This window comes from Lissotriton helveticus, chromosome 7, assembly GCF_964261635.1.
Source record: "Lissotriton helveticus chromosome 7, aLisHel1.1, whole genome shotgun sequence".
Classification (NCBI taxonomy): Eukaryota; Metazoa; Chordata; class Amphibia; order Caudata; family Salamandridae; genus Lissotriton; species Lissotriton helveticus.
This window is the reverse complement of record NC_136068.1, coordinates 1,947,446,757-1,947,471,908: the sequence shown is the minus strand read 5'-3', so window position 1 is coordinate 1,947,471,908 and position 25,152 is coordinate 1,947,446,757. Positions and strand designations below refer to the sequence as shown.

At 43.3% G+C, this 25,152-nt stretch overlaps 1 pseudogene; it reads right to left on the bottom strand.

Annotated features, from left to right (window-relative positions):
* Positions 1-22,247, bottom strand: part of LOC144770006 (uncharacterized) — a 129,272-nt pseudogene extending 107,025 nt beyond the window's left edge.
* Between the last annotated feature and the right edge of the window lie 2,905 nt (positions 22,248-25,152).

Below are 25,152 nucleotides of genomic sequence, written 5' to 3'. Positions count from 1 at the left end.
AAGTAACTGTTCACTGTATTCGTTGAAAACATGTGTGTGCTAGACTCTATTTGTATACAGATCACCAATATGTAGTCTGATGCTGTTCTGTGGTATGGGTTCTGTTAAAATCTGTTCTTGTTGTAACTGATCTCTGCCAACTTCTGATTAACATAATGCATGCAGTGTGCGAGTGTCACGTCATTTAGAGTCCATGCAGTGTGCAAGTGACGCATCATCGAGAGTCCATGCAGTGTGTGAATAACGCATAATCCAGAGTCCATGCAGTGTGTGAGTGATGCGTCATTCAGAGTCCAAGGCGGTGTGTGAATAACGCATAATCCAGAGTTCAAGGTGGCGTGTGAGTGATGCGTCTTTCGGAGTCCATGCAGTGTGCGAATAAAGCATAATCCAGAGTCCATGCAGTGTGTGAGTGATGAGTCATTCAGAGTCCATGCACTTCCAGGCCTTCTTATAATTTGGTCTGTTCGATATCAGGTTGGGGTAAGGAGATAAATACTGAGTTGAATGGAGGGGCAGTAAATATAAATGTTTTTGGCCCCATGGAAAAAGTCATTTATTATACCCTATGAAAGGCAGATTGCTAATTTTATGACAGCTTCGCTCGTTGGGGCAACAACTGGTTGTTGTCCCATGGGTTAAACTTTGCCGTGCAGGTGGGCGCTCTTTCTGCTGTCTCGCCACCGGCCTATGGAATTCGGGGCTTGGACTGTCTGCTCGCCTTTAGGAAAGCTATTAAAACTTTCCTTTTTCCCTCAGTGTAGTCTTATGGTCTTGTGACGGTTGTTGCGACCTGTACTGCTGTGTGTGTTATTTGATCTACTGCAGCGCCGGGCCGCCCCTTTGCTGGGGCAGCTGTACGCTATATAAAACCTTTTAACATAACATAACATAACCTTCCTCAGGGTAATCACTCAACGTTACAGTAGTACGCTTCCGTTCTGATCAGTTATTCATGGTTAGTGCTTACCTCAAGGTTTTTTGCCCCTTGTAAGTCAAGAAAATGACTTCAGAACTGCAGTTCAAGGCCCTGTACAGTCACATCAGGATAGTGGTAACTCCCTGCTTCATGTCCTCCCGGGCCCCACACTGACACCCTTAATGGCAACCTCCACGCTGCACCACTTCTCATCCAGGACCTGAGCAAATATGATCACATCACCCCTATCCTGATGGAACTCCATTGGCTCCCGTGCTGGCCCGCACCATCTTCAGAACCAGCTGCATCATTTACAGAGCCATCATGACCAGCACCATCTTCAGAACCAGCTGCGTCATTTACAGAGCTATCACCACCAGCACCCTCTTCAGAACCAGCTGCATCATTTACAGAGCCATCATGACCAGCACCATCTTCAGAACAAGCTGCATCATTTACAGAGCCATCATGACCAGCACCATCTTCAGAACCAGCTGCGTCATTTACAGAGCCATCACCACCAGCACCCTCTTCAGAACCAGCTGCATCATTTACAGAGCCATCACGACCAGCACCATCTTCAGAACCAGCTGCGTCATTTACAGAGCCATCACGACCAGCACCATCTTCAGAACCAGCTGCGTCATTTACAGAGCCATCACCACCAGCACCCTCTTCAGAACCAGCTGCATCATTTACAGAGCCATCACGACCAGCACCATCTTCAGAACCAGTTGCATCATTTACAGAGCCATCACGACCAGCACCATCTTCAGAACCAGCTGCGTCATTTACAGAGCCATCACGACCAGCACCATCTTCAGAACAAGCTGCATCATTTACAGAGCCATCATGACCAGCACCATCTTCAGAACCAGCTGCGTCATTTACAGAGCCATCACCACCAGCACCCTCTTCAGAACCAGCTGCATCATTTACAGAGCCATCACCACCAGCACCATCTTCAGAACCAGCTGCGTCATTTACAGAGCCATCACGACCAGCACCATCTTCAGAACCAGCTGCGTCATTTACAGAGCCATCACCACCAGCACCATCTTCAGAACCAGCTGCATCATTTACAGAGTCATCACGGCCAGCACCATCTTCAGAACCATCTGCATCATTTACAGAGCCATCACCACCAGCACCATCTTCAGAACCAGCTGCATCATTTACAGAGCTATCACCACCAGCACCATCTTCAGAACCAGCTGCATCATTTACAGAGCCATTACGACCAGCACCCTCGCTTATCTATCAGACACACTCACCACAACTGCTGGTCCTCAGTCTAACCACAGCCAAGACATCGTCTAACTACAGACTACAGAGAATAAAATAGAGCATCATGCCCTTTTACAGCCCTGACGCTGGATTTGGAACAATATCCCTCTACCCATCAGGACCGCTCCAGCGCGGCTCCAATTTAGAAGAGTTGAAGACGCACGTCTTTAAAGAACACTAGAACACAATGCAGTCACCACCCACAACCCAGCTTCCTCTCCTATCAATCACTGACTTACTCCTGCTTTTGACCCTGTGCAGTGCTCTGCTGCCTTCTGGCTAGTTTTACACTATGCATACATACATACATACATAAACACATACATACATACATACATTAATCACCTACTTCTCCAAGTTCAGTGCTGGGGTGTGGCTCCGGGGAGGGGGGCCCCTTTTCACAGGATACTGGGTTCGTGTTTGGGGCCTCTCGTGAGATTCCTGCACTGGTTCTGGTGGGAGGGTCTCTGGTTCATGGTTCTTGCAGCGGGCAGCCACATAGTCTTGTTATTAGACTTCCTGCGGGGGCCTGTGATGGAGTGCCGGTCAGGTGCAGTGTCCAAGCTCTCTTCATGTCAGAGGCTCCTACTCCTACATTGGCTCTTGTGTGTCCTTTCGAGCCTCGGACCTTTCTTTTACACACACACTGTTTGTGGAAGCAGGGCCGGGACCCTGTGCTGGTGCCGCTGACTACGGTCAGACCAGCAGTGGTTTCCTCTGGACCGGAGCGATGTAGACTCCACCCTTCCTCATCATGAAAGTAAATGTAAATTGATACTTGTATAGCGCACTACTCACCCGCAAGGGTCTCAAGGCGCTTGTACGAATACCGCTGTGGAACCCATCCTGGCTTTCCCTGTGAGGTGTCCACTCCTGGGCACCCCCAAGGTGGAGGCCAGGCATCCTTAGCGTTGTGGGGGCCGTTGTGGAGATTAAGCAAGCTATTGCCCAGAGTTGCAGAGTGGGACTCCATGATTGGAATAGGCACCGAGGCGAGAATTATCAGGTCCGTGGAATTTTTGAGCCCAAGACCCGCCGTGGCGGGGAATTGAACCCTGGTCCCGGGCTAGACCTCTGCATCAGGGTCTGCTGCTCTAACCATTGAGCCACACTTCTCCACAAGTGCAACATTTGGGTACATCTGACAATATTTGCTCTGTGTGACTTAACTTCAGTAAGGTGAAGTGAAGCATTTAAACGCATTACTGAAATGTCACATCCATAGAAACATAAACACCCTCTTTTTTGAAGGCTAGGTGCATATTTTGAAATAGGAAGATAAGTTTCGGTAAAACCATCATTTTTAATGAATTGACTCTACCAATTATTGTTAGAGGTAAGTATGCCCAGCTCGTTAGGGAATTGCATATCTCTTTGCTGATTTTATGGAGATTTGTATCTATAATAACCCTGGGCATAGTAACAACTCATGTTCTCGTATGCTGATGATTCACAGCTTATATTTTCTCTTTCATCTTCGGACTCCAACAACATCTCGTCATTAAAAATCGGCCTCACCAACATCGCTGAGTGGATGAGAAAAAATTTTCTCAAACTTAATGGCGAGAAAACAGAGCTACTTGTTATGGGCAAGAACAAAGAACTCTGGGGACCCCAGCACTGGCCTGATGATGTGATGGGTACACCCCCAGTTCCAGTCAAATCAGCACGCAATCTTGGTGTCATCATTGATGAATCACTTAGTCTCAACCAGCAAGCTACTAAGACATCAGCTACTTGCTTTGCGATCCTAAAGTGGTTGAAGAAAATCTGTTGGATGCTGCCCAAAAATACTCAAAAATCGGTCATTAATGCTCTGATAACCTCCAGGCTCGATTACGCCAATGTGCTGTACCTGGGGGCCAATAAGGCCATAACCCGACGATTGCAGACAGTGCAAAATGCTGCCGCAAGATTACTGTGGAAAATTCCCATTTCCACGCCCACAACCAAGTATATCCGCGAATTGCATTGGCTGAAAATCGAGAACCGGGTAAAATTTAAATCCTTATGTCTTATGCATAGGATTTCAACTAACAAGGCACCCAAGTACTTACAACATCTTGTACATCCCTACCGTCCATCCCGTACTCTTCGTTCAGCCACAGCAAACCAATTTGTGATCCCCAAAGTCAGGCTGGCGAGAATGGGCGGTAGATCCTTTTCATATCTTGGACCCTCCCTCTGGAACACTCTCCCACTGACCCTTAGGCAGGAAACTAATCACTTGAAATTCAGGAAGGCCTTAAAAACCTGGCTGTTCAACATCTAAAAAATCTGAATATCTCAATGCACTGAATCATCAGCGCCGGGAAACCCTTTGGTGGGTAGCTGTAGCGCTATAGAAATGAAATAAATAAATAAAAATAAATAAATAGTACGCGTAGTAGCGCTACGTGTAGCTACGCGATGTGCACTTCGCACTACGCGAAGTGCATGGTGCGGTAGGGAAATTCTGTTTGCAATGTTTTCACAGTGCCGGATGCTTGTCCACACTGTGCAATCATTGCAAACGACATCTTGTACAGTGCAAGCAGTCGTTTTCTGCTGTTCGAGTAGATTTGTACTCGTGTGGCAGTTTTCTCAATGCGGACTGGTAGTTTCTCATTGCGACCTGACCTCCTCACATTGAAAATCTCGACGGGAGGTTTATTTTCCACACTCGCGAACGGCAACTTGATGTTGCGGATCGCGAACGAGTAAAAAGTCCGGCCGGGATGTAATTTTGCTTACTTGTGGTTGCCAACTTGTCATTGGGGACCGCGAGCAAGTAAAAAATGCCCGCTACGCTATGCGTATTTGCATTGTGCTACGTGCAATTCGTGAAGTGCGTAGTTGAGCAAACTACGCAAGCGTAGCATAGTTTTCCTCCCAGACCTAATCTATCATTCTCTCAATAGTCTGTGTGATCCCAATGCCCAGGTATCTAATTTCTTTTTTCATTAAATGTGTATGTGTATCCACATTCCAATCCATGCACTCCATTTTGGACGCATTTATCTCATAGCCAGATACCCAACCAAACTGTGACGTCAATTTGTATATTATTGGGATTGCCGTATTTAAGTCTGATGTGTAAACCATCAAAGCATCGGCATATAAAGCCACCTTTTTTCCCAGCTCTTATACTTAAAGGGAGATATTCTGACATGACATCCGATCTTACCCACTAGGGGTTCAATGTACAAGTGAAACAACAAAGGTGATAACGGCCACCCCTTCCATGTCCCCCTCTGAATTTTAACAGGAGCAGACATGTTCTCATTCACTAGAACTCTAGCTATGGGGATTTGGTAAATCATGCTTACTGTCCTGCTTACTGTCCTCCCCCAAATTAGACAGTCTCAGTATCTGCATTAGCTAGGGCCAATTGACTCGGTCAAACGCTTTTGTGGCGTCCAGAGTAATATTAGCCAATGGTACTTTTTGAAGCGTTGCTAGGTCTATCGTCCCAATCAAGTTGTAAGTGAGGTCTTGTATTCCTCTCCCCTGAACAAAGCCTTTTTGATCCCTATGTAGCAAACCCCCTATCACTCCTTTTAACCTCACTGCCAAAATCTTGGCAAAGATTTTATAGTCAAGATTAGGCTGAGAGATTGGTCTGTATGAATCGCAGGAGCTAGGTGATTTTGATGGTTTAAGGATCAAAGTCACTGTGGCATATTCCCTCCTTCTTCAAAGATATGGGAAAATAACTTCTCCATTATGGGGATAGGGACCTCCATCAAAAAAATATACAGTTCCGCAGGTAGCCCGTCTGGTCCTGCAGCCTTACCAGATTTTCCTGCAGCTATTGCTTTCTTAACCTCAGTTCTCATTATTGGACTGTTTAGGTTGTGAGATTCTTCCTCATTGATTTTTCTTCTCAGAACACCTTTTTAAAATGCTTTTGAAAAGCCTCTTCAATCTCTACAGGACTCTTAAGTATGTTTCCTGAGGCCTCACGTCTTGTTTCCTTTATTATTCCTCTTGCTAGTTGCTGTTTGGTCTTCCAAGCTAGAAGCTTTCCACTGCCCTCCCCATACTCAAAGTGAGCAAGCTTGTTCGCATGCTATTTCTTTTTTGTTTTTTTTGTTTTTTTTCAAATATCTTTTTATTGATGTTATTAATAAAAACACAAACCATTGGCCATTTACATGTATCTGAAAACAAGACATCATAAATATGGCATTTGATTTGGAGTACACAGCAATTGGAAAGAACATCACATGAGTCAGGAGAGGTCCTCAAGGTGACAAAGATTCGTCCTCAGGGGGGGCCGTAGGCGCAACACAAATATCTCCCCTGTATGTGTTCCACTTGGTCCACAGTCTGGACCACTTTTGGGGGTACCCTCTTGCCACATAAACAGATTTCTCCCTAAACATGCACTAATCAAGGTTGCACTTCCATGCAGAAATGGTAGGGGACGTGTGCCCCCACCATAGCTTAGCAATATCTCTTTAAGCAATGGTAGCACCCAGTGTGACCCACAGCCTTTCTTCCCCCACCAAATCAGTGGGTTCCCACACATTGTGTCGTAAATTGGCCGCGATTAGGTTAGCATTCGCTGAAGCTACGTATGTTTTTGTTGTTATATTGACCATGTTTTGGAGGCCATTTGTATTCCCGGCCTCCATTTTGAATGTCCACGTTGCCTCGTGGTAAGCATGCCCTTTGTCCTACCTCTCCGTTAGTTGACCGCATGGTCTGCCATGCAACAGGCTATCTTCAGCTCATGGTCAAGCTTCGCGCATGCGCAATTAAACCACATCTGTTTCTAATCGATCACTGTTAAGGAATGTTCCCACAGCTGACCAAAAGTGTTAAACTCCTCCCACATGTTGGCTGTGTTCCAAAAATGTCCTTATATGTACATGAAATCGTCTTATGTGTGTACCGCCTATTTTTCAAGCCCTTGTATGGGTATAAAAGAGCAATGTGCTCTCTGTTCGTTGTGATAATTCTTACATTGCCGAAGGGTGCTGTTGGAATGTACCACCACTCCATGGGGTCTTAATAAACTTGTCTTTTGTATTCCAGTTTCCGTGCCAACTTCTGTTCTAAGGTATCGTCAGTTTTTGCAGTGCATGTAGGCTTGTTAAAACTCATACCACAATTTGGCGCCCGAATAGGGACTCATCGGCGACTCGGATGCCCAAAGGACTGGTCGAGACAAAGGATTGGAAACTCGCTTTGGAAGTGATCACTGCCGAAGTAAGACGTGAGTCTCGGCATCTACGGCGTTTCCCCTTTCCTTCCGATCTGACCTTCCAGGTGGCGCCGGTCCTCGACTGAGATCTTGATCGTTTGGTCGATTTGGGAACTTGGCAGTTGGAATCTGGACGGTTGGAATTATTGGTAAGCTTTGGATTGGTAAGGTAGTCTATTGACACTTGCTGTGGCTTTTTGGATTTGTATGAGTTAGCTAATGTTTTGTATTATATGTGGAGTGCACCTCACATAGGCAGGTAATGTGGAGATATTTCTCTGATCTTATATTTATTTGAACGGCACATCGTACGTGAAGTACTTTAAGTGTCATTTTACGTGTAATATTGCATATTTTGCGATATTTTTGACATGCCTGTTTTTAGCACGCTTCGAAGGATGTGTTGCTTTAGTAATGATACCAGTTTACGATTAAATGAATCATAGCTGGCTCCCCCAGAGGGGACACCTAATAGGGAGATGTACGTAAAGTTTGGCCTCCCCCCTATCATGTATAACACAATGTGGCATAAATATACTAAGGCCAACTCGGAGTTACGTTGGCCACTACATGGGTCATTTGATTTACGAAAGGTTCAGTATGTGGAGCAGTGTTTGTTTCAGCGCAGGTCTAGACAAGATATGTTTGATTGTGTGCGTATGTCGGAGAAAGCGGTGTGTGAGCGTATGAAGCGTGATTAGGCCTTGGCTGACAAGGAGCAACGAAAGGCTGCCCATGTTAAAGCTTTACAGCTACAGGATAATCAAATGCAGGAGCAAAAAGAGAAGGAGTTAAGGGAGCGTAATTTACAGATTAATGGTCAGTTCCCTATTCGACGTCCTCTCTATCCTGTCCTTAATAATATACTTGATGATTTTTCATTACTAGATCATTCTCCACCACTGTATGCAATACCTTCGGCTCCGGACACGGATGCGGACTCTCCTGACGAGCGGGACAAAGGACGGGACACTCGTTCTATGCTTTCTGCCACTCGTGCTGCTGAATTACGAGATGATGCTCGTAAAATTAATATTGATAGCGCCTCTGCTCTTGATGTTAGAACAGGTATGAGGGGGTGGTCAGAAAAAGAACAGTTGTATTTCTTGGAGGTTTTGGCTGGGGAAATTATTGAGCGATTTAGGAAATATTCAGTTGAGTTAGAACCTAAAGATGTAGTGGCTGATCATCAAAATTTACGTAATGCTCTTTTCGTTCTCACAGACGCAGATGACTTTCTCCAGTGTCTGATTAAAGTTCGGGATACCGCAACACGACGAGAAAAAGGCAGTGGGTTCGACTGTGCCTGGGTCGTCGGTTACGGAAAAAGAATCTGCTATCTTCGGATCAGAGTCACATAATCCATGCAAAACCCATGCGGGAAGCCGCACCTTTGTATGTCCCTCCTAAAGGTCAAGGTATAGATGATAATAAGTTGTCTGTGGACACAAAGGGTTATTTTGTATATAATTGGGTTTATACCCCTTTGAATAGAGCAGATGTTATGGCCCTTAAGAATGCCTTGCCTGATCCACGTAAAAATCCAGCGGCTTTCTATGAGGAGGTAGAGGGGGCTCTTAGTTCTTGTGTTATGATGCTAACTGATATTGATCTTTTCTTTGGATTAATATTGCCTCCTGATATGTGGAGGGCGATCCATAAAACTAATGATCAGCCAAATTTGGGGGCGGAATGGAGAGATTTAGAACAAGCAGACAGAGAAAGAGAGCCCGCCTCTTAACCGTGTCAAATAATCCTAGACCTCCCTGTAGCTATTTTGAATAAATTAAAGTTGCTCATCCCGCCTAAAATGATTGATTGGACTATGTTAGCACCCTGTAAACAGAAACCAGATGAGTCAGTGTCAGATTTCTTTACGCGCTTCGAGGAAGCATTCCATGATTATAGTGGACAATCATTGACAGATGATACGGGTAGACATTTGTTTGTCGACAAGTATGTAGCCAATCTTTTACCAGAGATTGCTAAACGATTAAAAGCTAGTGAAAGTTTGTGGACCACTTCGACTCCCGCACCTCTTTTAACAATGGCTCAATATTATGAGAGGCAGGAATTAGAGGCAAAAGAAAGTGATGAAAAAAAGAGGAAAGATTTGAAGACAAAAGTGATGTTGGCTCAGGTTTATGCTCCGCAGACTAGAGGGAATGATAGGGGTAGACGTGGGTTTTATGGCCCGCCTTCCTCCCGCCCTGATCTCTCTGCGGATCAGTGCGCGTATTGTAAACAGTTTAGGCATTGGATTTCAGATTGTCCAGTGCTACATGCCCAGCGAAATCAGCGTGGTCGAGGCCAAAATAGATCTAGGAATGGATACTCAGGCCGTAGAAGAGGGGCGAATGATCGTGCTTGGTTTGAATCTAGTGGCAGTGGACCGAACGGGTACAATACTTTCGATAGACGTAATCAGTACCAGATAGCCGAGGACGGGTCTCCTGAATTTTAAGATGCTACTTACGCATAGGATTGCCTAGGATGGGGTATGGAATCGGTTGAAATCCCTGTAGATCAGAGGGGGTCCATATGTTTTAGCACATGTTTTGGGTTTTACTGATCAGTTTCTGGTCGATACAGGAGCTACTCATAGCAGCCTGTCCAAACAATTGGCTCCAAGGGCTCCCCTGTCTGGCAAAATGATTACATTGATAGGGTTCGATAGCACACCTTCCCTTAGCCCATTGTCACAGCCTCTTCCATTCCATATTGATATTGATTCACTGCCCCTTGTCCATTCTTGTTGTCCCCGAATACACCGGATAATATTGTGCACTTTGATATGTTAAAACATTTTAGAGCAATGATACGCTGCTCCCCTGAAGGGGTGCGTGTTATTTTGAACCAGAATTATCCTGAGGTTGAAAGATCGTGTCTTCTCAAGGAAGACGCTGTGCTAGCTTCCCTCCCGAGTGTTTTGTGGGCCACTTCAGATACAGATGTAGGACAGATGGTTATCCCTCCCATTCATATTAGTGTCAAGGAGGGTGCTTTGCTGCCCCGGGTGCCACAATATAAGATTTCCAGAGAAGGTGAAGAAGCTTTGACTCATATCATAAGGGATTTGATTGATGTAGGAGTAGTGGAAGAAGTACCCTATATTGCTTGTAACAGTGCTATGCTTCCAATTTTGAAAAAAGATACTGATACTAGGATTTATCGTTTTATTACTGACCTGAGGGAGGTGAATAAAATTGTAGTGCCCCAATATCCTGTAGTGTCCGATATTACTACTTTACTTACTTTGGTCCCACCTACAGCTACCATGTTCTCAGTAATAGACCTGAAAAATGCTTTCTTTTCGATCCCTATTTATCCCGATAGCTGATATCTTTTCGGCTTCACTTTGAATAATCCTCAAGGCTATACGGAAAGTCCAAGTATTTATAGCCAGGCTTTGAAAAGACAGCTTGATTCTTTTGAGTTACCGCCTGGAGTGACTCTCATTCAATATGTCGATGATATTTTGTTAGCAGCTGATACCCCTGAACAATGTGAGGAGAGTACTCTCTCCTTGCTTTCTTTTCTTGCTGCGAATCATCACAAAGTGTCACAGAAGAAATTACAATATTGTAGACCGAAGGTGACCTACCTCTGTCATCTTCTGTCTAAGGAGGAACGTGCACTGACATCAGATCGAATTCAAGCAATTTTAGACACACCAGTTCCTTCCACTCAGAAAGATGTTTGTGCTTTCATTGGTTTGACTTCCTTTTGTAGGCAATGGATATTAGGATTTTCACATATTGTAAAACCTTTGTTAGCCCTGTTGTCAAAGGACACTCCAACTCCACTTGTATGGACAGATGAATGTCAGAATGCTTTCCATCAGTTAAGGCAAGCCCTTTGTTCTGCACCAGTGTTAGGTGCACCAGATTACACGAAGATTTTTACACGTACATGAGAAGGATGGGTGCGCATTGTCAGTCTTAGTGCAGACACACGTAGATAAACAGCGACCTTGTGCTTACTTCTCAGCAGTACTTGATCCGGTAGCACGAGGGTTGCCTGGGTGTTTTCGAGCAGTGGCAGCAACATCTGTGTCTATACGACAGAGCGAAGGAATAGCTTTGTCACACAAATTGCTAGTGCTAGTACCCCATGCGGAAGATGCCTTATTGAATCAAACGAAAACACAGCACTTAACTAGCGCTTGTTTGACAGGATCCGAGTTAACACTGTTGGCGCCTCATATTACACTGAAAAGGTGCGCAACTTTAAACCCTGCTATGTTGTTGCCATATCCTGCATCTGAATCTCAATCGGAGGAAGCACGCAATTGTGTTTTCCTTACTGAGGAACAAACATGTGGGATGATGGATCATGTTTAAAGCTGCCAGATGGTACGACTTCCGCAGCCTATGCAATTGCAACACTTGAGACATTGGTAGAAACAGCTCGCATACCACAAAGGTCAGCCCAAGCAGTTGAATTAATAGCGCTGATAAGAGCATGTGAGCTTAGCGCTGGACTGTGTGTGAACATTTACACCGATAGTCGCTATGCTTTCAGAGTAGTGCATGATTTTGGCCTACTCTGGAAGGAGCGAGGATTTTTGACATCATATGGGATACAAATCATGAACGGAGAATTGGTGCATAATCTTTTGAACGCATAATGTGTCCAAAGAAGATAGCGATAGTCAAATGCAGCGCACACAAAAAGGTGACAGATAAAATAGGACAAGGAAATGCTTTTGCAGACTAAACAGCTAGTGAAATTGCGATGTTGAAAAATGTTTCCCCTATGTATGTAGTGAAATAGCAGGCTGAGTGATGGCATGATGTTAGAGAAGAAATACTAGATATACAGAAATCTGCTTCCGAAGCAGAACTTAAGCAGTGGTCTACAGAGGGAGTATTGGACGATGAGGGCTGTTGGCGTAGTAAAAAATCTACAACCACTGGTTCTGATGACACATGGACTGGCACATGTTGGAGCTCTTGCGATTACTAAATTGCTTGCACCAGTTTGGGAGCATCCTGAGATTGCCAGTACGGCTAAGAGAGTAGTACAGACCTGCTTGATATGCTTACAGCATAATCCTGCCAAAGGGACACCCACTCCTACAGGAGGGTTTGCTCCACCGACTGCACCATTTGAAGTACTACAGATGGATTACATTCAACTCGAGCGCTGTAATAACTTAAAGTATGTCCTAGTGGTGGTATGTGCTTTCAGTAAGCGGATAGAAGCCTACCCTACGAAGGACAATACAGCGTTGATGACAGCTAAAGTGTTATTGAAGGAGTACTTCCCTAGATTTGGTGTTTGTACATTTTTGTGAAGCGGCAACAGGCCTCATTTCGTAGGGAAGATTGTGGAATATGTCCTGAAAGGATTAGGGATAAAGCAAAAATTGCATGCTGTGTTTCATCCGCAGTCAGCAGGTTTGGTAGAACGATACAATGCTACTCTGAAATTAAAGCTAGCAAAGATTGTGGCCTCTACATCCTAGAAATGGCCGAACGCTTTGCCTTTGGCATTGTTATCCATAAGATCAGTGTCACATTCACGATCTGGCCTTACACCTTATGAGGTGGTATTTGGCAGGCCCATGAATATTTGGGGCGTTCCTAAGCCACGCCCAATACATGATGGAGCAGATTTATGATAACTGGCGCATCCCCAGGGATGCGCCAGGTATTTTGCGCCAGTGCTCCGCCAGTGCTCCGCCACCCATGGTGCACCGCATTTACAATGCGGCGCACCATGGGGCAAAAACGGCACAGATGTGTCACACACGTAAAGGTGGCGCATTTCTGGAGTTGCGTCGCAAGCGCGATACAGCTCCAGCAAGGCTCGGGGGTGTCATCTATACAATGCTGCGTCAAGACCTACGCCTGCTTCAAGCAGGCGCAGGGTTTTGACACAGCATTGGCCTGAAAGTGACTGAGTTAAATCTTTTGCGAGGCACACCTGCCCCGGAACGCCCACCCTGCGCCGGAACGCCCACAAGTGGCGCAGGGCTTTACAACGTGACGCATCTGCCTAGATGCGTCACGTTGTAAATGGGTCATAGGGATGCGCCACGTTTACGTCGCAGTTGCGTGATGCAAATGTAGCGCATTCCCATCATAAATCTGCCCCAATGTACCTTGCATATTGATAAATGACTATCTGGCACGATTAACAAATGACTTGCTTTCTATTCATCAACAGGTTCTAGAAGCTCTTCCAAACAGATCCATGGGTGAGGCTCACGATCTCCGACCTGGGGACCATGTGATGGTCTGATCCTTCGAGAGGTCTAACAGTTTAGAGCCGAGGTGGCGTGGGCCGGAACAAGTCCTTCTATCCACAAGAACAGCAGTGCGAGTGACGAACCAGAAAAGGTGGATTCATCCAACGCACTGTCACCGTGCCTCTCCCGACTTGGTGAAACCTGCTGTGCTGTCTGATTATCGAGACATCTTGAATACGGAAAAGAGCCCAGCCATCATGCCCAATGAATCTGAGGAAGTCTTCCCGGACCACACTGTTTCCGGTACATCGAGATATCATCTACGACCAAGGAAAGCATCTGTTTTGAATGAGACTGGTTGAGCTACCGCCCGGGGTTAGTGAAACGGAATACCGAGATGGCAAGGGGGGGATCAGCCCTGCTCAGTATAGCGACACCCGTCTTGACCCTCGGAGAAGAAACCAATGGCTGCCCCATTAGGGCTCAGCGCTCATTTTTATTTTTTAGTTTTGAAGGGAAAGATTTCACGTTGTTATTGAAAGAATGCTGAAAAACAAGAAGATTATTTGCATCATCGGTTTTGCTGTTGCTATGGTGGTTATAGCGAGAACAGCTTGGGTCGCAGAAAGAATGGCCCCAGCAAGAAAATATTTGTTTGCTACCATTCCTGTTCCATTTGAGCATTTCCAATTTTACTTTGCCATACCATGGGCAAAAGCATAGACAGACTTACTTGAATAACACTTTCATCCAGATTCTGTACCACACGCACAATACTACGAACTTAACAAACTGTTGGGTGTGCGGAATGCTACCAGGCCATCAAAAGAAAGGAGGAACTCCTCTTATTCCTCTTCCTTTCTCTCATAATGGGTCTTGCTATGCTTGGTATGCACTTTTGTTCACTCTGAGATGGCCGTCAAAAGGTGGACTTCTTTTTCGCCTTAATCAAGTTTGTCATCAGGATGAAGATGGTTACCCACAAGCAGAAGGGACTAAGTTGGAGTGGGAGGAAAACCGATCGGACAATGCATCTTCACCACACATCTTCACTAATACAAGAATAACGAACATGTCCAACTTGTTCATAATTTCAGTCCTTAAAGCAAAAGCAGATTTATGTATTAAAAATAAAGGAACAATTCCAGTTGGGGAAAGTGAATGTACAACAATATTAGCATTTGATGGACCAAGTAATGTTGCATTTGTAGCTTCACGCAATACGTACTTTGTATGTGGGAACAAGGGTTATCATCGACTTCCAATGGGATGGTCAGGAGTATGTTATGTATCATTTATATTGCCCCCTGTATTTATAGCACCAGAGATGTACCATAAAAACTTTGTGTTATACCATGATCTTATTGTGAACAGATTAAAAAGAACTATAAATATTGATACAGTAGCCCAGACTGACACCTCGTTACAGCAATATGTTGATTTTAATTTGGGCCTATTTGCTTTTGTAGGCGCTGCCCTGAATAAAAGAAAAGTATGACGACTAACACGTATTGTAGAAGCTGTTGCCAATCAAACTGCTATGGCATTAGGCAATCTCATAGAAGAACTCCAAATTACTAGAATTGTAGCCCTCCAGAACTGTATGGTCTTAGACGTCATATTAGCTGATCTTGGAGGTGCATGTCGCATTATCGGAAGTAGTTGCTGTGTTTTTGTGCCCGATAATTCACCTTCTGTATATGGTGCAATTTCTAAATTACATAAAATTGCCGCCGAAATTCATCCTGAGAACGGTACATGGATATTTTCGGGTTGGATTTGGACTCTGCTCACCACCTGGGGTTGGAAGCTATTGACCATCTTATGTGTAATAATTGGGATATTCTTCACACTCTGTTTGTGTATACTATGTGGTCCTGCATTACGCACTATATGTATTACTGCCTGTATCCCGTTCCAAAAGAAACAGTATTGAGACAAAAGATCAACAAATGATAAACAAAGAAGTCACAAACATAATGCTTATCAATATCGATGATGAGTATCCAGATTACTTCAAATATAAGGGTAGCTTCAGTTAAATGCTAAAAGAGTCGTCTGTCGTAAATTGGCAGCGATTAGGTTAGCATTCGCTGAAGCTACGAGTGTTTTCGTTATTATATGGACCATGTTTCGGAGGCCATTTTGTATTCCCGGCCTCCATTTTGAATGTCCACGTTGCCTCGTGGTCATCATGCCCTTTGTCCTACCTCTCCGTTAGTTGACCGCATTGTCTGCCCAGCAACAGGCAATCTTTAGATCATGGTCAAGCTTCGTGCATGCGCAATTAAACCACATCTGTTTCTAATCGATCACTGTTAAGGAATGTTCCCCCAACTGACCAAAGGTGTTAAACTCCTCCCACATGTTGTCTGTGTTCCAAAAATTTCCTTATATGTACATGAAATCGTCTTATGTGTGTACCGCCTATTTTTCAAACCCGTGTATGGGTATAAAAGAGCCATGTGCTCTCTGTTCGGGGTGATACTTCTTGCATTGCCGGAGGGTGCTGTTGGAATGTGCCACCACTCCATGGGGTCTTAATAAACTTGTCATTTGTCTTCCAGTTTCCATGCCAACTTATGTTCTAAGGTATCGTGAGTTTTTGCAGTGCATGTAGGCTTGTTAAAACTCAACACCACAATTGAGTAGACATCTCATAGCCTCTGGGCAGTAAGCTTTATGAAGGACCTCACTCATAACCGTATGTATCCCCCTCCAGTATCTCTTGATCTGCTCACATTCCCACAGAATGTGCATGAAGGTAGTAGTCTGTCTGCAGCGCCGTCTACAGTCTGCATTCTCCTCACGGCCCATGCGGACTAGCTGTGGTCCAGTGATATAAGTCTTGTGGACGAATTTCAGTTTGACCAGATGGAGACAGGCTGAAATCGCCACCACCCTGGGGTAGGTCACTGCCTCTCTCCACTCTTTGTCATCCAATAATAGTCCATCCCTCTCCCACGATTCTTGTAATTTGACCAGAGTGTCTGGTGCATTGTTAACAAGCTTTTTGTAAGTTAACGAGATAGCTTTCTGCAGAAGAAGCCCATCCAATAACCTATCCTCAAGGGGGAGGAGTCGGGGAGGGGGGAGTCCCTATTTATGGTGGTGAACAGTGCATGTCGGATCTGCAGATAGAGAAAGAACTCTGAGTCTGTGAGCTTGTACTGTTGCTGCAATTGGCCGAAGCTGAGCATGGCACCATTTACCCAGAGGTCTCCCACCCGGGAGATACGTATGAGGTCTCACTTATCGAAACCTTTGGAGGAGTGTAGACTGCCTAGTACCTCGACTGAGAGCAAAGTATTCAGACCATTTATTGTTGACCACCACCTGCGCAAGAGGAGCGGAGTAGAGGAGTCTGACCCATGACATAAACTGCGGCCCAAACCCCAACTTGGAGAGTACTGCAAAGAGGTAGGACCACTCCAGAGTAGCAAATGCCATGCTGGCGTCTAAGGACAAGATTATTGCATCCTCTTGGATAGTGTCAGCTCTCTCTATGACCCCATGCACTTGCCATAGGTTGAGAGCAGTGTTGCGGTGTGGCATAAAGCCTGATTGACACTTGTAAAAAACAAGGGTTCCCTGTAATGAAAATGTTCAACCCCTAGGTCAGGGAAAAATCAATATGTGAGTAACAACCCAGGCGGTCAAAGAACGTGACTTGCCTACATAATAGTGATTGGACGCAAACAACCTACTTCCGTGAGACAACTGGTTTATTTTAATGAAATAAAATACATAGAATGCCACAAGGCATTCAAATAGAATGCAAGGCAATTTCAATTAAACACAAGGTCTAATACATAAAAAATGCAATAAAAAAAGTTTATACACAAGAAAAATTAATAAAACACAATAATCACAATTTCTTAAAAACAAGAGCAAAATTCAGGAATTAAATAAAATATATTGTCGACGCGCGTTTCGGGGGCCAGCACCTTCTTCAAGACAAACAGATTTCAATTTCCTAAATAAAAAAACCAAAGTCACTTATATGACAATACATTCATTTAGTTCAGAAATTAAAAAAGACAATTAATCACAAAACAGTAATGACTCATATTCATAAGACAAATTGCGATCAGAATTAACCTTACATTTCAACATTTTGTTTGAACCGTTACATTCTATAATCACGGAAGTAGGTGTAATTAAATTCAAAAAGCAACCCAATGTATAGACAAGTAAGCCCACCAGGTGGAAAAGATTATAGAAGAAAAGGGATAAAAATGTCCATGCTCATTTGGCTAGATAGATGTAAAAATTGGTATCGGTAATTTCTCCAGACAGAATATTGTTGTCAGTGCACTCACAGATTATGTTCAAGGGAAGGTGCATTAAGGTGATACGCTATATTTGTATTGCCATATACGGCTATTAATATGCACTCAAATTAGTTTTAATGATTTACCATTATCCCAGAACAGAGTGAACAGGATGAGGATAACTGTAGGAGGCAAATACAAAGTCTCTATTTTAATCGTGCCCACAGCTATGAGAGATATCCTACCTCACAGCTTTATTTGCATCACGATTGTCGCTGTCAATGATCGATAATTGTTATGATTTGATAAAATATTATGTTATAAGATTCCTCTTGTCTCCTTTTCAAAACGAATAGCTATTTAGAAAGAAAAAGGCGGAAAAGACCAAAAACAGTATCAGACACAATACGTGTTGAAAAGCAGATTTTTAGACCTAGTTGGCAGTCAGTCGTTTCGGTAATAAAAAGAACATACCCTGTGTATGAAATTAAAATACCTCGCCTCCACTTTCCTGAACCGGCCTTGATAAATTGGCTCAGGTTCGATTTTTCCGTTTCTGAAATATACAACGCAGAAAGAGACGGAAATAAATTAAGGTTTCAACTTCCAAGTTGGGTCATGATACCCTATCTAACAAAGTGCCGATCTGCTCGTAATAATGTTACTAGTGACCTACCTCTTCTTCTATGCGTATAATGTTGAAAGGTGGTTTCTTGTCAACTACTGTGTTGCTGTATTTTGAAGATGGACGAGGCAATACTGTGAAGTTTACAAAACGTAATATATCATGTTATTTCAATAGGTAATTAAATTGGGAGAACAGATAAAGCACGTAAAGCGGCGCAGCATACCTCGTAACAATGTGGTATATTTCAAAACGTATTATTCTTTTCAGGTAGAGGTTTTCTATACGAGATTGGTTGCAGCTGGATAACGAAGATAAACGCTCCAAGTGCTAAAAAGATGTAAAACGAGCGTGTCAGATAATATAGCGCTGGGGTTTGAATGCGTACAATATGCGGCGCGGTTCACCAATTAGGACATACCTGCTCTAGAGAGAACGGAAGGGCGTATGGAGGCTGGTTCCTTCGGTGAGCGAGTCCGGGTGACGATCAACGGCGGAATAAACACGAAACGGCACCGAATGAATACATCCGCCTTTAAATAGGTGTGCCCTAGTCACATGGTAAGTTTAAAGGGCCATAGACACGGAGGAAAGACGCGCTCATAGACTTGAAGAGAGAATCTCAATAGTTTGTTTGTATATTGCGCGATTCAGGAATAAAAAAAGCAAATAAAAAACAAAATAAATAAAAGATGTCTTTAATTTTTCAACGTTTATCATTTAGACAAACGATTTAAGAATTGCTTTTGTCGAACAATTTAAGACCAAGAATAATTAATATCCATGGTGCTTTCATTTTGGTAGTGGCGTTTTTCCATATAAGGTGCATCTAACAATTACCATGTCAGTTATAGTAGAATACATAATCGCACCCAAATATAGAAGTCATATGTCCCAGCATATAGTATCTAAAAATTCTCAGTATTACCATTTAAATAATAGCGTTTTCCCAAGGGATTTCGCTATTCAGGCCTGCGCGAAAAGTATCCAAGGAAAATATCCAGAATACTCCCCGTTTTTTACGGATTCTGTCTCCGCCTTTGGTGTCTGGTACATTAATTCTTTCCAGAATACGCCATTTAAAGTCATCCGGGCCATGACCAATCTCTAAAAAGTGCTTCACCATAGGTGCCAGCGTTTTACGGGTTCGGATAGCTGAGCGATGCTCAGTTAGGCGTGTCTGGATAGAACGTGCAGTCCTACATACCCCAAGGAACAGGGGCATTGAAGAAAGTAGATTACATTCGTGGTTTTACAATTCCACATGTTGGTAGCTGTGGCTGTATAACCATTATGCACGAATGATTCCCCTTGTATAATGTTGGAGCATGATTTACACTTAGAGCAATTAAATGTTCCTTTTATGGCCTGGTTGGTATGTATAGATCTTTGAGCTAGGCATTCAGTATTAGGTTGGCCTTGAAATCTGGAACGTACTATATAATCTTTTATGTTTCTATTTCGCTTATGTGCGAACAAAGGCTTCTTCAGTTTTAAGTTTCCAGTGTTATTGCTATTTAAAATGTGCCATGAAGAGTTAATTATCTGTTTTACTTTAGAGTCCAAAGTTGAGTGTCTTGTTACGCAGACAAGTTGCTTTAAGTCTTTCTCAGGTTTGGTTTGTAGTAAATGGTCTCTATCGTAATAACGAGCCCTTTTATAAGATTCCCTGACAAGTCTGTGGGGATAACCCCTTTCCAGGAACTTTTGTTTCATTTCCACAGACTGTCTGTCGAAGTCTTTGAGATTGGTACAGTTTCGTCTTACCCGTAAAAACTGGGAAAAGGGTATGCTCTGTCTTTGGCAACGCGGATGGAAACTTTGAAAATGCAAAAGGTTGTTCCTAGCTGTAGACTTAACAAATAGGTCTACTTTTAATCTGTCATCATTAGCAAAGATCAAAATGTCCAAGAATTCAATATTGCTGGCACTGATGTGAGAGGGAAACCTGAGATTAGGGTCGCCAGCATTCAACCACGCCAGAAACTCCATAAGAGTCTCCCTCCCATCGGTCCAGACAAAGAAGATGTCATCAATGTATCTGGACCAATGGGAGACAGACTCAAAGAAGGGCGCAATCTCGTTGTGGATGAATCTGGCCTCAAATGCGGCCATATAGATATTCGCAACTGAGGGAGCCACAGATGCTCCCATACTTACCCCTTTAATCTGGCGATAGAGGCTTGATCCAAATTCGAAGATGTTCTCAGTAAGAAAAATCTGTAAGCAATCTAGTAGAAAGGTTTTTGGACATGGTATTTTATAGAGATCAATAAACCAGTCTACAGTCTGCATGGCTTCAATCAGAGGAATGTTGCTGTACAAAGATTCGACATCGAGGGTGACAAGAAGATCTCGTGTCGAATTAAAAGCGATGTTTTCAACCTTCCTAATCATAGCTCCTGTATCCTTTATATATGAGGGTATATTAGGGATATGTGGGCATAAATATGAATCAACGAATTTAGATAGCGGTTCAGTTGGAGTGCCTATCGTTGAAACAATTGGCCTATATGGGGGATTTTCCTGGTTCTTATGCATTTTCGGAAGGCCGTATATGCATGCAGTCTTCCCTGCATTAAAATTAAGATATTCAAATTCCTTTCCAGAAATGTCCCCTTGGTGTAATGCCTGAGTAGTTAAGTAATTTATCTGTTTATTTATTTTATTTAGGGGATTTGAAGTAATGCCAACATAAAAAGTAGGATCGTCTAACATTTTTTGCATGTTTTCCTCATAGACATTCGAATCGATGACAACAATGCCACCGCCTTTATCACTACTTTTAATTACTAAAGATTTATCGGTTGCTAAAGATTTCAAGGCATCGTGTTCTTGTCTGTTGATGTTATATGTAGGTTTAGGAATATACTGAATAGATTGTTCCAATTTTTTAAGAACTACCAACTCGAAGGTTGCCACTTCTGGTCCAAGTTGGTCAAGAGTGGGACTAAATGTGGATGGTAGATGCAACTGGTTTGGTTCAGAAACAATATTTTCTGTGCCATCTGTTTGGAAGTATTTTTTAAGGCGAACCTTTTGAAAAAAGGAAATGATATCACTATATAATTCAAAAATGTTGGCACCACAGTGAGGTACAAATGAGAGACCCTTGGAAAGGAGGCTAACGCTAGATTCATTCAGTACAGATTTAGACAAATTGAAAATAGGGATCACATTCCCGCTTTCCAATACTGGCGATTCCTGGTCTCTCGGACAAACTGAGGCTCTTCTGACTGGTAGTGATGCTGTGGATCCTGTTGGTAATGATGCTGGGGCTTGTAACTCCCCCTGTTTTGTGGTTGGAATCGCACTCGGGGACGGCCGCGGTTCGCTCCACAATTGCCTAAAAAACGCTGAGAATAGTTACGTTTAGGCTGGGCAGAATTATAATTGCCTTCAGGTTCATAGAGGGCATCATCACTTTCACCTCCAGATTCTGAAGTTTCTGAAAAAGTGTTTACTCTTTGCTGTTGGTGTTTGTTGGTATCTAGATAGTGATTCTGCTTATAAAACTCTGTTCTGAGATAAGGGTAGGTATTCTCTATTGAGTAGAAACGTTTATCTTTATTAAGTTTCTCATTTTTGCGTTTCTCTAGATAATTAGCAAATGACTCTAATTCTTTATTGGCTTCTTCAATTTTTTTCAAAGCTTCATCTACACTACCTGCTTGTTTAATCTGTTCTTCCAAAGTATCAATCTCAGTTTTGATATCCACTGCCAGTTCTCTGGCAGTTTCAACTATCAAGATCATAAGATCGCGCGAACAACGAGTCGCGATCATACTCCACTTCTCTAAGAAAGCACGATGATGTTCTCTCTAGAGCAGGTATGTCCTAATTGGTGAACCGCGCCGCATATTGTACGCATTCAAACCCCAGCGCTATATTATCTGACACGCTCGTTTTACATCTTTTTAGCACTTGGAGCGTTTATCTTCGTTATCCAGCTGCAACCAATCTCGTATAGAAAACCTCTGCCTGAAAAGAATAATACGTTTTGAAATATACCACATTGTTACGAGGTATGCTGCGCCGCTTTACGTGCTTTATCTGTTCTCCCAATTTAATTACCTATTGAAATAACATGATATATTACGTTTTGTAAACTTCACAGTATTGCCTCGTCCATCTTCAAAATACAGCAACACAGTAGTTGACAAGAAACCACCTTTCAACATTATACGCATAGAGCAAGAGAAGTGTGGAGAAGTGTGGCTCAGGGGTTAGAGGCGGCAGACCCGGAATCTGAGATCGGTCCTGGACCAGGGTTCAATTCCCCGCCCCGGCGGGTCTTGGGCTAAAAAAAATTCCACGGACCCGATAATTCTCACCCCGGTGCCTCCTCGACTCACGGGTTCACACTCTGCGACTCTGGGCAACAGCTTGCTTAATCTCCACAACGGCCCCTCGCGGCGGGATGCCTGACTTTCACCTTGTGGATACCCTGCTATCTCACAGGGGAATATCAGGAAGGGTTCCCTAAGCAAGCGCCGGGACACCTGCTTTGCGGGTAGCTGTGCGCTATATAAGCTCAACTACATTTACAAGAGGTAGGTCACTAGTAACATTATTACGAGCAGATCGGCACTTTGTTAGATAGGGTATCATGACCCAACTTGGAAGTTGAAACCTTAATTTATTTCCGTCTCTTTCTGCGTTGTATATTTCAGAAACGGAAAAATCGAACCTGAGCCAATTTATCAAGGCCGGTTCAGGAAAGTGGAGGCAAGGTATTTTAATTTCATACACAGGGTATGTTCTTTTTATTACCGAAACGACTGACTGCCAACTAGGTCTAAAAATCTGCTTTTCCACACGTATTGTGTCTGATACTGTTTTTGGTCTTTTCCGCCTTTTTCTTTCTAAATAGCTATTCCTTTTCGAAAAGGAGACAAGAGGAATCTTATAACATAATATTTTATCAAATCATAACAATTATCGATCATTGACAGCGACAATCGTGATGCAAATAAAGCTGTGAGGTAGGATATCCCGCATAGCTGTGGGCACGATTAAAATAGAGACTTTGTATTTGCCTCCTACAGTTATCCTCATCCTGTTCACTCTGTTCTGGGATAATGGTAAATCATTAAAACTAATTTGAGTGCATATTAATAGCCGCATATGGCAATACAAATATAGCGTATCACCTTAAGGCACCTTCCCTTGAACATAATCTGTGAGTGCACTGACAACAATATTCTGTCTGGAGAAATTACCGATACCAATTTTTACATCTATCTAGCCAAATGAGCATGGAAATTTTTATACCTTTTCTTCTATAATCTTTTCCACCTGGTGGGCTTACTTGTCTATACATTGGATCGCTTTTTGAATTTAATTATACCTACTTCCGTGATTATAGAATGTGATGGTTCAAACAAAATGTTGAAATGTAAGGTTAATTCTGATCGCAATTTGTCTTATGAATATGAGTCATTACTGTTTTGTGATTAATTGTCTTTTTTAATTTCTGAACTAAATGAATGTATTGTCATATAAGTAACTTTGGTTTTTTTATTTAGGAAATTGAAAATCTGTTTGTCTTGAAGAAGGCGCTGGCCGCCGAAACGCGCGTCGACAATATATTTTATTTAATTCCTGAATTTTGCTCTTGTTTTTATGAAATTGTGATTATTGTGTTTTATTAATTTTTCTTGTGTATAAACTTTTTTTATTGCATTTTTTATGTATTAGACCTTGTGTTTAATTGAAATTGCCTTGCATTCTATTTGAATGCCTTGTGGCATTCTATGTATTTTATTTCATTAAAATAAACCAGTTGTCTCACGGAAGTAGGTTGTTTGCGTCCAATCACTATTATGTGGGCAAGTCACGTTCTTTGACCGCCTGGGTTGTTACTCACATATAAAGCCTGATTGATCCAGGTGTACCAGGGTTCCAATCACTCACGTTAGACGGGTGGCCAAAGGTTTAATTAGTATTTTTGGTTCGCATTGATCAGGGAGATGGGTTGATAAGAGGCGCAACTATTTCTAGGTTTTCCTTCCTTGGAAATGACAGCAATCGAGGCCAGCCGCTGGTCAGGTGGCAGCTCTCCCACTTTTCCACTCTCCTCGAACATGTTCTGCAGATGTGGGACAAGCTTGTCTGGACGTAGTTTATAAAGCTCAATGGGCAATCCGTTCGGCCCTATTGCTTTACCCAATTTGAGAGCTCTGATAGCATCCTCGATCTCATCATTGGTTATGTCACTATCCAGATGACTCCAGTCGTCTTCAGAGAGGATCGGGAGCTTGATGTCTCTGAGGAGGTCAGCTGAGTCCGTCTCGAGGAGGGACAACTGTGCCCAATATACAACACCATAGTGTGAAGCGAATTCGTTGGCAATGTGAACTGGACCTGTAATCTTTGCACCGGAATCGGTCGTAATCTCAGGTACAAGGCGGTTGGCCCTTTCCTTCCTATCCAGCCAGGCAATGAGTTTTGCGGCTTTGTCCCACCATTCGTAAACTCTACCGTCTCTCTCCCTCCCTCAAGACCTGGCCCGGTTAGTGGCGATGACCTTGTATTCATCCGTCTTCAATCTCAAGAGATGCGCTGCCTCTGGGTCGCCCCCCTCCCAGCGTCTGCCTCTAGTCGTAGGACCTCCCACTCAACCTCCTTGAGCTCTCTGGAGTTGTCCTTCCTAACTCC